Below are 16,205 nucleotides of genomic sequence, written 5' to 3' on the forward strand. Positions count from 1 at the left end.
CTTTATGTGGTATCCTCCAACTTAAAACGTTACAACAAAATCAGGTAAATATTTTTGCAGTCACTTCTACAATACTCTTGATATAGTAGTAGAGCTATTGATTTCCAAGGTTAGTCATCACTAAAAAATCCATTACAATATATTTTTTTTAAAAATTCGTTTAATTAAAATAAAAGTTAAAAATATAAAACTTTATAATGAATTAATTATATAATATTTCATAGACATTAAGTATTAATTTATTGCAATACCGTACACAGCTGTCAACAAAAAGCTACTAACTTTGTGGAGCGTAGAGAAGAGCATAATAAGCCTTTTTTTATTTCTAGTGTTAATCTTATGTACGTAGCTATTTTCCTTGCATTTATTAATGTACATACACCACATTATCGAACATTTATATGAAGTCGGGCCATAAATACTGTTGTAATTAAAAATAAAATTGCTTTTGAATTTGGAATCTTTTATTTTTTAATGATTATTTATTGTTCTTTCTTATTGTCGCGTCAATATATCTTAAAATATTTTGGAAGTATGATTTCATTACATAAAGTAAGTAAGAAATGCAATTTAATAGAACTTCCATACTTGGTATTAGTCAAGTGTTTATGTGCCGGGGTATTGATAGGTTTAATGAAACCTCTGTTTGTGACAGAAAAAGATCTAGCCGTCCACGTAGTGTTCGCACAAAAAAAGCAAAAAGGCAGTAAGAGAAAGAAGTAGACGAAATCCTGTCCGAAAGCAAAAGATTTTATCTCGGATGATAAACAGCAGCTAGAACCATGTCGCGTATTTTAAAAAACGGCTTAAGACTTGCAACTTGTAAAAGACGCACTGGTCATATCTTAGTCGGTAATTAAAAAAATTCTGAAGTGTTACAATAAAAACAAATAATTAGGCCATATGCAAAGGGATGTCACAAAATTTTTTGTTTTCGGATGATTATTAAAAAGTTATTTTGTTAAATGATCGCACTTATTACTCTTCCGTCACCTCAGCGATATTCCCATATAAGGAAACGTTACGAAGCGTCTTTTAATTACTTTTAGTTCACCTATTAGTGTAAACCTCTTTACGGTCAATTTTATCTCAAAATGAAGCTAATTGTCGTGCATACGTTATCCCGCTTATCAAGCATCAAAATTTAACACATTATTTGAATATATTTCTAAATGAATAATCTTGTCAATAAACACTTGGCAACAAAAACCTAGATTTGTGGTACAGATTAGGTTTATCAAAACCCGGCTGAAGCATAGACAAGTTGTCTATGTCGGGGATAAACCGCTCCTATAGACTATATGACATATCAAATGCATTTTAAAAAAGTGTTACGTGTGTGCAAGAAAACTTTAATATATTTTTTAGAATAGCTGTGTCACTTGCCAAGTATAAAAATTCATAAAAAGTGAAAAATATTTGTCAACCAAAAAGAACAAAAAGAGGAATGTGTCCTCTTTTCACGGAAAAAAATAAAGAAAGAAAACAAAAACGTAATAGCTTTTAAATTGTTACATCTTTCACTTAGTCGTTTAGACTTGTTCTTAAATGTGAGGATTAAATCCGAGTGTTAGATCTTCCTTTTCTGAACTATATATACATTTGTATATAAACGACGATTATTTTATCATATACATGAAATAAACATAATTAATTTAATATTTATATAACGTCGCCAACATAAAAAGTAAAAGTAATATGTAATAATTTATAACACAACTTAATACAAATTTCGTAATACTGTTTACAAAATCAGCAATTATCTGAATTTATACCAAAAATTCAGCGTCTGGAAAATGAAAGAAATATAGACGATTTTATATTATCTTTAATAGTGATTAAGATCGTGATTGTGATTTCCCAGATATTCTGTTTTTTCATTATATACCTTGCAAGGCACTTCGATATGTGTGTATACCTAATTCTTGATGAATAAGAAGAAGAATACACACATATGGGTATATAATAACTAAAAACAAAATAGTTACATTGTGCGAGCGTGCTACATAGTGTCTGTCAGCAACATGACACCGGTCCTTCTTTAGCCACCTTTGATTCGTATAGAAAATGATTTTAAATTGACAATGGGAAATATCCGCGACTTAATATGATAGTAAAATAAGTAAAGATATGTAATTGGCTCTAATTTAACTAAGCTATTATTTGTATAATTACATACAGCAGTTAATTTTCCATATGAAGAAATAATTATCATCATCATATCAGCCAATATATGCATACTACAAGTCTTCCTCCAAAATTCTACACAACCGCCACCGTCAAATCACTCAACACGTGTTTCACCCCTCCACGGGGCATCTTCAGGAGTTATGTTACACCGATTAGTGCCAAACACAGGGTCTCACCCTGCCAGCATTCAGCAAGTTCCCACAATCTTGACTTTGTCATCGGTCTACCTAATGAACGACCCACGTGTACCAGCTCAAAGACACCATACGAAGACCTTTTTGACCCGACAGCCAACGGTAGCAAGATCAATGTATCTCACTCACTGCCATTTCAGACGGGGAATTATTGCAGCTATGTCAGTGACCTTGATTTTTCTGCTATTTATTTCTCTATCGAACTCACAGCGAAGCTCCGAGAATAACCCTCTACATTATTCTCCGGATGACTCCCCTTTTTTACAAGACCCATCATAAACTATCACATTTCAGACTCATATATCATCACTGGCAACATTCGCTGGTCAAAATAATTCGTCTTCAAACATTAATAATAATAATGATAGTATTTATTAATGAGTGAAATTTTAATTTTTACTTCAACTAATTTAAAACATTGCGTAAACTTGCGACCGTTTTGGACGAGCCCGCCTTGTAATTAAAGATGGCGATGGGTTTTAATATTTTTATTCTCTTCTCGACTTTCTTCGACGGCGCCCGCGGCGACCTCCTGGTAATTGCACTATTAAAAAAATTATATTTGCAACTGTTCACGCTACCGCTTTTGTTCATTATTTATGGTCTTAATTAGTGGCCAGTCGCGCCTGTCTTAACCGTTTATTTATAGGCTACGGTTCGGGGTTCGATATCCGGACGCGGCTTGTTCGCGTCAAAGGTTACCATCAAATTACTGTAATGATGCACTCGTGGCTAACTTTCCGTCATTTCACATTGTTAAATATGAACATGAGCCAAAATCTCTTCACAATCTACGGTCTAAGGTCAATTTGCAGCCTGTCGCTTGACATCAATTCTTAAAATTCTTTTAAACTTTTTTATGTTCAGCCAGTCAAATAAGCTGCAACTGTTTTATTAGGAAAAAAATGAAAATTTCATTTTAGAACTTAAAATCGGAACATGCTTAGTAATTATTTTGTACATGTACCTAACCATCAATAACCTGAAATTAGATAAAAAAATAAATCGAATCTTACTTGTACGCTTTTTTATTTATAGTTTTATATGTATTTGTAAATTTATCAACATAATTTTTTTACTATAATCTATCACCGTAGTTTTTACTATATCTAAAATACTTTTCATAGTATTCAGAACTTTATGTTAATATTTACGATATTATAAAGATAAAGTATATTTGAAACTTTTTTTTGTTAAACCGAATCCCACTAATTTCTGATAATTTCTCTTTCAAAAAAGCAATAGATGATCACGCGTTTATACCAAGCATAACCCTCCTTTGCGTGGGTAACGAACAGACCGACGTTGCCAGACTGTTACTGGCTAGAACCTCACAATCTGCTTTGACACCTTCTACGGCTACCGTAGTTTCAATCTAAGTGCCTCTATACCATGGTTGCACAGACTTATTAAGACTAGGGGCCACTCGGGCAAATCATAAACTGATAGCGTGCCGGCTGCCAGAAGTATAGGTAATTACATTTTTGGTTTTATTCTGAAATAGAATTCAATATTTTTCGAATTTACGGGAGTATTATTTTTGCTGTCGGTGGGCCACCAGTATTCGACCGGCGGACCGCATGCGGCCCGCGGGCCGCGGTCTGTGCATCCATGCTCTATACCATAGGTAAAAGCTGGTGCTCTCTACATGTTGTCACGAAGATTTGAGTAGAGTCGCCTCCCTCACCACCGCGAGATCAAACATACGGGGAATTTCTCCGAGCCCGCCGCTAAAGCCTTCTTTCGAAGATTAGCAAAGGTCGTAATAAAACCGTCTACGACATCCTGGTCTACAATTGCAGATTTGAAGCTCTGATGTTTTTTTTTTATTTCCTCTGCAGCATTACTTTTCATTATTTAAGCATAAAGCTTTATCTGCGCTTAGGTTGGCAGCGAGTTCTTAGCGCAATTCATTGCAAACTGTGTAATGTCTTATTATCTAATACTACGTTACCGTCTCTATTTAACCTTATCGTACTGACAGAGACAAAAAATATTTACCACATTCTATGTTTTTGCCAAGACGTTATCGTTATGTTGGTGACTTGTACGAATAACTCTCGGTAAATGAGTGTTTTGATGATCAAAGTTGGCTACCGGCGTTCCCCGGATACTTTAATATCCAAAGTGAATTAAGATAAGCTCTGAAGACATTTACATATACCCTTTTAGGTATGATGAGTAACAGTAAATAAACCCGAGCGGCGACCGGTGACGTAAGAGAACCTTTGGCGCATTTTAATTTATTATATATAACAGTTGTATACAGCGAATGTTTTGATGGCATACAATTTACTTTGAACTTTGCGTTCAGTACCGAATAATTACGTTCTTTAATTATGACTCACCGTCTCTGTAATGTCTAAGATGTCGGTTCCGTAATAAATATGACTCAACTGTAGATCTATAGGTGTTTCCATAACGCTAATTCACGTGTCCAAACTATATGAATTTAGAACTTAAATTTTGGTTTAAAAGCGACACACAGTTGACCCTAGCTTAGGCATACCCACAGATCAATTAATATTGTCTATTGTTAATATGTCTATTATTAATATTGTCGATTATAAAAATTATTACCTCTCTTGTTAGTCAAGTGTAGTAATTATATTCAACGAGATTATCTCGTACTCTGTTCCTATTGATCAATAATTTTATTTTTGGAACATCTTGGCGGTTATCAACAATAGTCGTTTAGTTCGTTAGATATTAAATCAACAGGTATTTCGATATAACATTGCAAACGAACTGTAATATTATAATCATAAGCCTCAGTTAAAAATACGATGCTGACCAAGTGGCATTTTACAGAATACCCAGGTAAGAGCGGTCTGGGCACGGGGGATGTTAGTCCAAAATCTCATTTCGATCGAAGGTTCCCTAAGGAACCATAGTTGCGGAGGTACAAGATTCAACTTCACCGGATTACCCTGAATCTACTCCTAGATTTTTTGTACTGAACGATTTAGATATGTTAAGTAAACATAGGCAAGTGCCGAGCGGAAAGCGCCGCCAGTCGACGGGCGGGGTCACGTCCGTATCGCGCATCGCAACGCTGGCGCCATCTGCGCAGACGACATGCAAATTGGATTTTTATGGTCGGCGCGGATCACGTCGCCGCTGGAAGCACGCGCATGCGCATTTTTCCGCGTTTAGCGTCCCCGCAACGGCGTAATGTGTTTTATAATGGAAACACATATGTACATAATATATGCGCGAACGTTTAGAACTATAGTAAAGTTTCTTGCCGCTTCTCTAAGCCCAAAAACGTTCAGTTTTAAAATTAAAATTTTAAAATTATTTGAAATATATTAATACTTTTCTTATGACTAATTCTTAGTAAGTGGTTTGTTTATTATTGCCGGATTTGGACCACTTTTTGAGTGAAAACCCCATCTAACTTCATTCATGCGTCACTTTCACATTAATAATTATTATTATTATATATATATGTATAAAATTTCCCTACTATGTCGATTATATCATGAGCACACCGTGTTTTTGGTCTTCACATCTATCTCATTCCTGGTCCCTTCCAAACAGCCTGTATGGTCCACTTGATGTCAATGTAACGACACGTGGCCGGCCTATTGCCACTTTCATTTTAAGTTTATCTAGATCATTATCTTTATCTTATTTCAATATTTTGTAACATTGCACACCAGTTACTTTAAACGAATTCAAGATAGGCTCTGTCTAGTGTCGATTGTTTTGTTAAAGTGTAAGTTTTATTCTAATTCTGATGTTTAGGAAATAAAATTATGATTACAGACAAAAAACCACATGTCCAGAAATAATGAATTTTACATTAAATGCATTTAAATGAACATAGTATATAAGTCAAACTTTTAAGCGTCCGTTTACAAAAATAATGTTATTTGCTACTTTTCATGATCGTAATACAAATAGTCTGCTATATAACTTTTTTGTAGGAAACAAATCTGTGCGGCGTTATTTATACGTCAAATTACGCGACAACGCAAATGTCACGCATGACCAGTGAGCGCGGGGACTTATTAAGGTGAGTTTATGTGAGCGATGGTCGTTATCATTGATTTACTTGTCCACTTGGACAGTACCGTTGGTTGGGTCCTGTCAGTGAGATATCATCTGGCCGGCACCGTGCGGAATGCCAAGGAGCCGTTTAGTCGACGCTTTATACTTTGACGTCTCGGATTGGCAGCTCAATGTATCGGCAAGTGTGATATGACCAGCACGCGATTTGTATAAAGTTGCATGCTCAACAATTTCATACGAATTGTAGACTGAACGATTGCACACTGAATACAAGTTGATTAAAATGTAAACGGTGATATATTCATGAGAGTAAATCCAAAGTTTATTAACAGAATTTAAAACTTTTTTGATAATTACGTATATATTTTAAATCCCACAGAACATTAAAGACACCTAACTACTTAACAAACTGCTTCAACAAGCGATTGCCGGTTGCAGTTCATTGTAGATAATGCCTGGGTGCTGTCCTCGGTGGTATTTCTCCATAAAGAACCAAAATAATCAAAGCAGGGTTACTTTAAAATTTCATTCAAAAAATGAAGTGTTTGATGAGACAAGCTGAAATTCTTTAGTAGGTTATAGCTAGATATATTATAACTCTCGTTCCTACATCTACCGATACAAATTCACTTTAACATTATTTTTAGTTATTTCATTGACAAGATTCGTAGTACTCGTTCACCTTAGTTTTAATGTCTTTTGATATATTTCTTTTCCAATGGGTCAGTAAGTTCTTTTAGTACCAATTCCACTAATTCTATACGTTTTAATATTCTAAAAAAAACTGCAGGTCTTTCTTCTCGTTTTTACATCGTCGTTTCAGCATATAGACTCCCACTACAAGACATAGGCCTTCTAAAAATATCTATGGGAATATATACCAAAATCACCATGCTTGGCAGGTGGGTTGGCGATCGCAGTGTAGTGTTATGGTTCGCAGAGGACTCTTCTGCCTACCTTCGGAACCTTGTTTGTGAGCAGTGGTAATCCAATATAATTAAAACAAAAAGTGTGAATTAGATGAGATTGTCTCCCGGATATCGAATACGCGACCTACGATCGTAAGTTTCGCCCTGTTCCGCCAGACCAGAGTTCCCCAAACTTTTTTGTGTCGTAGCCCTCTTGCCATGTTTTTCCATGTTGGGTAGACCCCCTACTTACCTAAGTTCTGAGACTGCGACTCTCAGGTTTTTACGAGTTCAAAATGTATTGCGACCACAAAGCGAATACCAACATCCTACAACTTACACAATTTTATAAACATATATATAATATTTTTTTTACTTCATAGGTACTTTTATAAATAATGTAAATGTTTTGATACTATAACATAGTATGACGTAAGTAAATAGGTACTATCAGTGTACGTGTTGAGATCCACTATCGTGGACCCCCATTTTCATTTCATGGACCCCCAAACTTTTTTTCGCTTGCAGGTTGTCATAGACCCCTAGGGGTCGATATAGACTACTTTGGGAATTAGTGCGCTAGACTATCACTGCTCATACATGAATCTATCATAAGTGTTCAATCAGGAAATGCTTTCAGGATATAATGAGATTTTTGTTTTAATATTTTTCAAGATTTAGTTATAAAATTATCGGGCTTTTTGTGAGTTCGGTGCTATTGATTATTGATACTGTATTTTCCGTACTCTTGTCAATGACAGACTAACCATTATAACAGAAAAGCTACAATATCGCGTCACAAAACGGTATCCAACTGACGTTCGATTACAAGCCACTGTTGTCAAGAGACATCTTCATAATTTCAGCCATAATACAATATAGATTTCCAGAGTTTTCTCGCTGTTTAGTTTAAAGCCAAAAATTGGTGACGAAACTAAATTGAAATAATAAATTGTGTCGTCAAAATTGAATGTCAGTGATGTTGGCTCCGATTTAAAACAATTATATACATGTGTATCATGCCTGTTATATTAAGCATATAATTATTTTCCTGCCAATCAATGCGGGGCAAGGAGAAAATTACCGGACTAATTAGATTGGATGCCTATTACGTGCCTAAGCAAATACACAACGATCGTATGAAGCGTGAAATAAATCATCATGGGGGCCGATCCATAAAAAGAGGTCATGTTTATTCATTTATTTCCCTCATAATCCTTATATTATATGGATGGATATATTAAACGAACTCTTGTTGTCTACTTCAAGAGAAGAATTCAGATTTCAATTTGATGAAAACCAAAATCAAATCATGGTCCCTTCTTGATCTAAGAGCCCAAAACAAACTTTTGTTTTTGGATTCCTAAGCAACATACTAAGATTCTTATGTTAATTTTTCTTTAATGATGTATTTTTATTACTTTACCTATTAAGTTGCTAATAAAAGATTTACTTTGTGTACTGGCAGATGGTCACTGTTGCCCTAAAGGCATCTACAGTTTTCGCTAGTTCCTCATGAAACTAGCGAAAACTGTAGATGCCAAATGGAACGCTCATCGTTTGCTAACAAATCTCGGGGATTCCCTAGAGTGTCAGCAAGGGCCGACACAAACGACTTTATTATTAAATTTAGAAAAGATTAACAACTTTTTACTTTTAGGTTTTTGTCTTAAATTTATCTCTATTGTTATACACAAGGACAGGATGTTATATATTGACTAAAGGCAAGCAAGCAGACTAATTAAAAGTTTATTATTTTCATAATTTCCTTTATTGCGTATTTAAATAATTTATTGTAACTGATTATCATTTTATATGATAAATTTTGATTATATGTTGTCTTTTAATAAGGTCGACACTTCTATGTAAATATTTTTAATGTGCACAGATCATTACGTAATATTTTATGTAGAAGATTTTGGTAGTATGCAATATTTGGATCATTAAAATATTTTCAGATACCAGCAAGCCTCAATGTTCTAAACCAAGCAATTAAACGCATTTTGAAGATTTACCTACATCTTGTTTTTGATGAAGTTCATTCATTTTCTTTAAGGACATACTGGAGACTAAAAAATCTCAAAGAGCAGAATTTTTTACATTCACTTAAGGAGAATTTTGATGATTCTTCTGTGGAAGAATTTTTTCATACATTTGATACACGCCAACTTTTTGTAAGAAAAGATCCCGACTACCTATGACGAATTCTACTCGTACCAACGATTTGTTGAAAAAAAAAATTAACTTTGTTTTGAAACACCTTCATTGAAACATTAAATAGACGTGTAAAAAATGCAATGTCCTTATGCGAATTTTTTCACGTAAACTAGAAATTAAAAATGCAGCCTACCGAGCAGTGTTAGTACGGTGCCCGTGGTACAGTTAGCGGCGCGGTGCGCAGCGAACTCTGTTCAGATAGCATCTGGGCGGGGGGCAGGGGCTGACCGGTGAGCGGTTCACACGCAGCCCGACGTTGGCCGAGCTCACGCCGCTTACGGAATCACAATTGGCGCTCTCGGCAATAACTCTTCGCGCCGCGGCCGACGCGGAATTCACAAGCAGTTCGTGGACTCCCAGCTTCGACAGAAGCCTTGATCGCGAAGGCCGCCTCTACTGCTGTTTCTGAATATCTTGTAACCGTCATAAATATATTGATGTAATGTATAAGCTCAAATTAAAAATATCTTTATTCAAGTAATCACGATAGGCAAATAGTAACGCACTTTTGAATCGTCAATTATATACATAAATTAAAAAGACGGCACTTTATATTTTTCCATTACAAACCACAGAGTAAATTAATCTGTCCTTAACTGTGAAAAATTTGACGAGAATCCAAACAAAAAAAAACTTTTTAGAGATCTTTTTAGAGATTGATGAAATAAAACAAATACTCTTTTAAGAATTCAAATATTATTGTAATGTTTAAATACAATCCACAAGATTCGAGCTTAAAAACCCACTAAGAAAAAGTTTCATACATAGTCCATTATGACAATGATAAATCGTGGCAATATATATATATATATATATATATATATGATAAACATGTCTGTACGTACCTTTTATAGCCCCCCTTTCTCTAGGCTCCATAAAATTAGCAACTCTTTTGAATGCATATTGAAGTAATTTAAAAAAAAAACTCCCGTGTACTTCAGTACTCTGCATTATCCTATTTTAGGAATTTACTAAACAACACATTGTGAAACATACTTACAAAGAATTCTTGTGTAATAATAAAGATATTTATGAAAATAGTCTGAAAAGAAAGACGAATTTTGTTGTGTTTGAAGGTTTATATTTAGATGAAGGATGCCAAAACGTGGGTGCCAATTCCCATTCTAGTTTCTATCATTTTGTGTTCTCATGACATTCCGACACAAGTGATCTTATAAATGATGCCAATGTCTGGCTTGTTAGATTCACCTTTTTTTAACTTTTGACTGTGAGAGGTCTGTCTTAGAAGCTAGTATTGCGTAGATTTTAGAAGAAATAAATGGGTGATATATAAACTAGGGCCGCTAATGAGGTGTGCCGGCGGATTCGTAATAGTTAATAAACAGACTACTGTTTACTACTAATGTAATAACATAGTGCGATGCTATCGTCCACAAAAAAATATCATTTTACGATCAAAACGAGAGTTACATAACAAGAAGTTCGTTAGTACGCCAGACGGCCGTTAGATGTCGCGCATGAGAATGGTATCAAACATTGACGCTGGGCTGTTTTTACCGGCCACCTGGGGACCGCATTACCATCGCATTATGTGGAAATGCGAGGCGACACGGGCCGGCAGTTAGGGGCTCGGAGCGCGCAAAAAACCGATCCGATTGATAAAGAAGGCAAATTAATGAATTATTTACGGTGCGCATGCGCGCGCGCCGCTGGCCGCCATCTTGCGAAGCTATGCGAGACATCGGGTTACGACATTTTTACGCAAAGTTTATTGGCGCGCCCTCAATGAAACTTTTTACAAATATGTACACGAATGCGAACAATACTAAATTAAACTTAAAAGGTATTTATTGCACTTGCACTCACCATGTGGATTATAGTAGTGTAACACGACATTGTCACATAAACTTTGCTACCGTACGTTTTAATGTATTCTTATTGCCAAATGGAGCACGCAACAATTGTGACGTCAATGTAACATCATAATTATTTCTTATTATCATTCAATTAATTCTTAGAATAGATGAAAAGTCATGTTTAATTAATTATTGAAATTGTGATAAATTCATTCTTCATTCTTATAGATGCATACATAATAAAATTGTAATAAAACAAATTAATGTTTAAACTGATGTAAAAATTCAAGTAAAGATCACACACAGTTTTCCATTTTACTTATGTTTAGGTTATTATGCAAACTTTTTTTTTTTATTGAAACAGCACTATTAAAATTAACAGGCTTATTTATTAAGACATTATTAATTAATATTTTCTAAGATATAATTATCAAAATATAATAATTTAACTTAAAAATTACTTTGGTGCTTTAAACTTTTATATGTGTGTGTGTGTGTGTAATTATACGTATATAAATATAAATAATATCTATATATAATTATACATATATATGTAGAAGTAGCAGTAGCATTACATATTTATAAGTAGTAACTTATTTATAGATAATAGTTACGAATTTTTATAACAAAAAAAAAATGGTGAATAAATATTAAAAATCTATGTATGCTTATTATAAAAATGAACCACATGGTAAACTATAGATCTAGAACTTTCTGATAATTTATCTAACTAGTGATAATATAGCGTCGAAAGTATTTAAATCTAATATTATGTTCTGAATTTCAAATACATTTCCATCCAAAGGTTACATTATAATAAAAGCATTCCTTAAATCTTTAATTCACAAAAATCGAGAGTTATAATAAACAGATAACCCAAAAAGAAAACTTTTGACAGGAATTTCATAAATGAAGGATCATATATCTTTGATAATGCACTCAAATTATCTCCATTAGCTTCCATTATGTAATAAAATGTATACAATAATAATACAGGTTTATACGAAGCAATAAACCATGTTTTTATTCAGCGCCCGCGCATATTGGCTACTTAATCGAAATCTACAGCGTTATGAAGTACGCCCGCCTGTTTATTTAGTAGAGAGCACAATAAATTTAAATAAATACATTTAGATGTGTTGATGTCTCCTTCGTCATTCGCTGTCTTATTACTATGCACCTATTAAATATTGTCTTCAGATTGTTTCTACGGAGTTATATATGCATTCGATATCGATCCTAAAGCGTGAAGCGTTTAGGCGGATTTTTGTGTGTACTCCGGCATGAGCGGTGATAGATTTCGGGTCCGAGGTGAACAATGATTGACGTTGGTTCGCATCTGAATAATAGGATGCTGGCGTAAGACACTCATGAATCCCATGAATATCAAACGATTGTTGTGGGCAAAAGGTACCTACTATAAATCGATCTGATCTTTACATATTAAAACGATTTTTTTTTCTAATTTTTTTATAACACCTTATAAATGTAGTTCGCTAAATATTCACGCTCTGAATAGCTGTCGATATTTTTTTATCGTTTCCTATCACGTCTATAATTGATGTCGACTCCAAGCGGGCTATCGCGAGGTATAATGTTTACATAATTAAATAATAATCCTGCTAGAAATGGCTTCAGTAGTTTTTTATTTTTATTTTAAATGCGATGTCAGCTTTGTTGACATCAGTAACATAACATCTGTGATTACAGCACAGGTTCGTTAGATCATCTTTTATTTAACTTTTTATCTGTATCATCATTCCCCAAAGACCGCCGCAATGACATGTCTTATACTGCCCGCATCAAGCAATTTCAACCAAACAAAACCTGTCATCCTTATTTATTTATCATAAAAAATCTTAATGATTTATCATCATCACAATCATCATCAGCCGACAGAGGCCCACTGCAAGATATAGGCTTCTCCCAAAGATAGCCACATTAACGAGTCATGTGCTGCTCAGAACCCTTGACTTCCCTCAACCTTTACTATGTCATAGGTCCACCTATTATTCTCGATGACTACTTACCACTAATTTTTAGGAATCATGCATTTTATTTTTGCTATCATTTCAGCTACAAGACGTCCGCTGCCATATATGTATGACTCGGATTGAATGAGGACTCCCGAATAGTTTTCGAATAAGACAGGTGGGAAGGGACCTGCATTCAGACGCTTCCATCATTAACCTCTGTCCATCTTGTATCAAATGGGTATAAAATTATATATATAAATAATAATAATAATAATAATATATTTAAATATTATTATTATTATTGTCAATATTTACCCGATTTTACAATGCAGTAACGACACGACATTGTAATTTTTTTTACAATTATAAGGATTTACCGTGTAGGTGCTGGATCGATCATGTAGTATGGAAAATGACAGACTTAGAAAAGCCTCCTTGAAATGACGAATCAATGCATTGCAAGTCAAAAGTCATCTTTCCCTATTGTTAGGTAATTTAAATGCTCCTACCAATGCTCGCTCTGTACTGGTTATAATTAATATTAGTTCTAAACGTTCCAATGTTTTTGAAAATAATTTTGACATGTAATTCATACGGAGTACTATAATTTTTATAATAGAATTAGTAATGAGAAAAGTAGAACAGAAACACCGTACAATATTTATGTTACTTAAATATTGAAAAACTGTAATCTTTTTTCATAGAGAACATTATGTATGTCTGTTCAGATGACCATTACGAAATAAGACTTCTAAAAATTAATTAATATTTTTGTAATAGTCGGTGGCGGTGATTACTTCGAATTAGACATTGCAATTGTGCATTACAGTCATGGTAGTTAAAGTAAAAATACAAAACGCACGTTCGCTCGCAGCGAAGACAGCGCCGGATGCATAAGCTATTACGTGACGGCATTCGTCTTATTCTTTACCTACAACTTTAACAGTTTTAAATTTCATTTTGATTATGCTTGTTTCAAAATCGAATCAAAAATTAGGAGATCCGTACACGAAGGAAAGTAACCGACTAGTCGCAGCGGATTAGCATTGAAGTGACAATGGGCAGGCTACACAGGAAGGAAGGAACAGACGGCCTTCGAAGATCATCGACAGAACCTGGACGCAGACCGCTTCCAACCGATCCTCTTGTCGCCGGCTGTCACGTATTTTAAAATTCCGCCTTGATCTCGAGGTGGATATAGCAAGGAGTATAGAAGTGGATAGTATCGCATCCCTCGTGGACGACTATGAATGTCGCCCTGCGTTCTGCGGTACAACAGACAATCAATAAGAACAAGACTAAGGATTTAAACAAGGTGTCGAGTAAACCCGATAAGAAACTAAAAGTCAAATGTAATAAAAAAGTATGATCTGCCATCGATGATTAGAGAAAAAATAATAGAAAAAAAGTATAAACAATTTTTTTTTAATATAAGAAGCAAAGATAATCAGGAAGAGGTAATTATGGCGATGTGTGCAAGAAAATCAGACAGTGAAAAATGAATGATTTTGTGATTGATGCAAAGTAAAAGAAATTTGTGAGGAAAGAAAGGAGCAGGAATAAAAATAATCATAAAAATTATTTATATCCGAAGTCCTTGCCCACACATATGACAGGAGAAAAAAAAAGAAAATAAACCAGTCCTCTTGAAAATCTACAGCGGAGGTCTATGTCCATTAGTGGATTTTGTAATATACTGTTGCTTTTATGGAAGTAATGTACGCTCGGTTGCAGCGCGCCTTTAGTTGAGAAGAGGAAGGTAGATTTTTCGACTTCTAAACTGGGGCTATATATGAAGGCAGTTGCTGGTGGAGCTGCTATATAGCAATGATCGAAAAATATCATGGTGGTTTTAGTCGATTTCGATCCGACGAAACCTGTCCACTTATAAAAATGAGTCTGCGAAGTAATTTAAATAAAGTACAGTAACACTGTCTTTTACGAACACTTTCTACCTAGGAATCAATTCGGCTTCTATTTGTGCAAATTAAACTTTTAACGGCAAGTACAAAAATCTTATCTACATCGCTGTTTCCTATGATTATTCTCACTGTCGTACATAAGATGATCATGTCGATATCGACGAAACTCAACTCTAAGAGAATGAAAATTTCTCATATAGATCGCATGAACGGGTCTCTTGTTTAGCACAAAAATATACTAATTATCCTATTAGCACAAAAATGTAATAATATTCAAAAACAATGCTATGCTAACATATGTCAATTGATGGATATTTCAATTATAATCATACTTTATTTCGGTTTCAATGATCGAAAACCAAAATATTAAAAATAATTCAACACCTTAAAATCTGTGATAGCCGCTGAGCCACCTCCACTCAGGGTCGATTCGTTGTCATCATCATATATCACCTATCGTCATCACCTTGGCCTCAGGCAAACTCATAACAACGGAGTTGGGTCAACTAACTTTTTTTCATAAAGAACACGATACACTTTTTTTCATCATCATCGTCGTCGTCGTTTCAGCCCATATACGCCCACTATGAAGCATAGGCCTCTCCCAAAGTTATCAATATCCCCTGATATATCATAATCGCCATCCATGGCACGTGGATTGGCGATCGTAAGATTGATACGTACAAGTAAGAAAAGGACCAATATTTAGCCACTTCCGCACATGCAGTGGTAGTCGTGCAATGAAATGCACCGCCCACCAGCCCGCTGATAAATGCGTATGCGGCAAACAATGCGAATCACACAACCGCCACCACCAAATCACTCAACACGTGTTTCACCCCTCCACGGGGCATCTTCAGGAGTTATGTTACACCGATTAGTGCCAAACACAGAGTACATACCAGCAAGCCAAACAGAGAGTATAACTGCACTGCATGTGCGGAAGTGGCTAAATATTGGTCCT

This window comes from Battus philenor, unplaced genomic scaffold, assembly GCF_028537555.1.
Source record: "Battus philenor isolate CCGP_79_NKW_IND1 unplaced genomic scaffold, ilBatPhil1.0.hap1 SCAF_7, whole genome shotgun sequence".
Classification (NCBI taxonomy): domain Eukaryota; kingdom Metazoa; phylum Arthropoda; class Insecta; order Lepidoptera; family Papilionidae; genus Battus; species Battus philenor.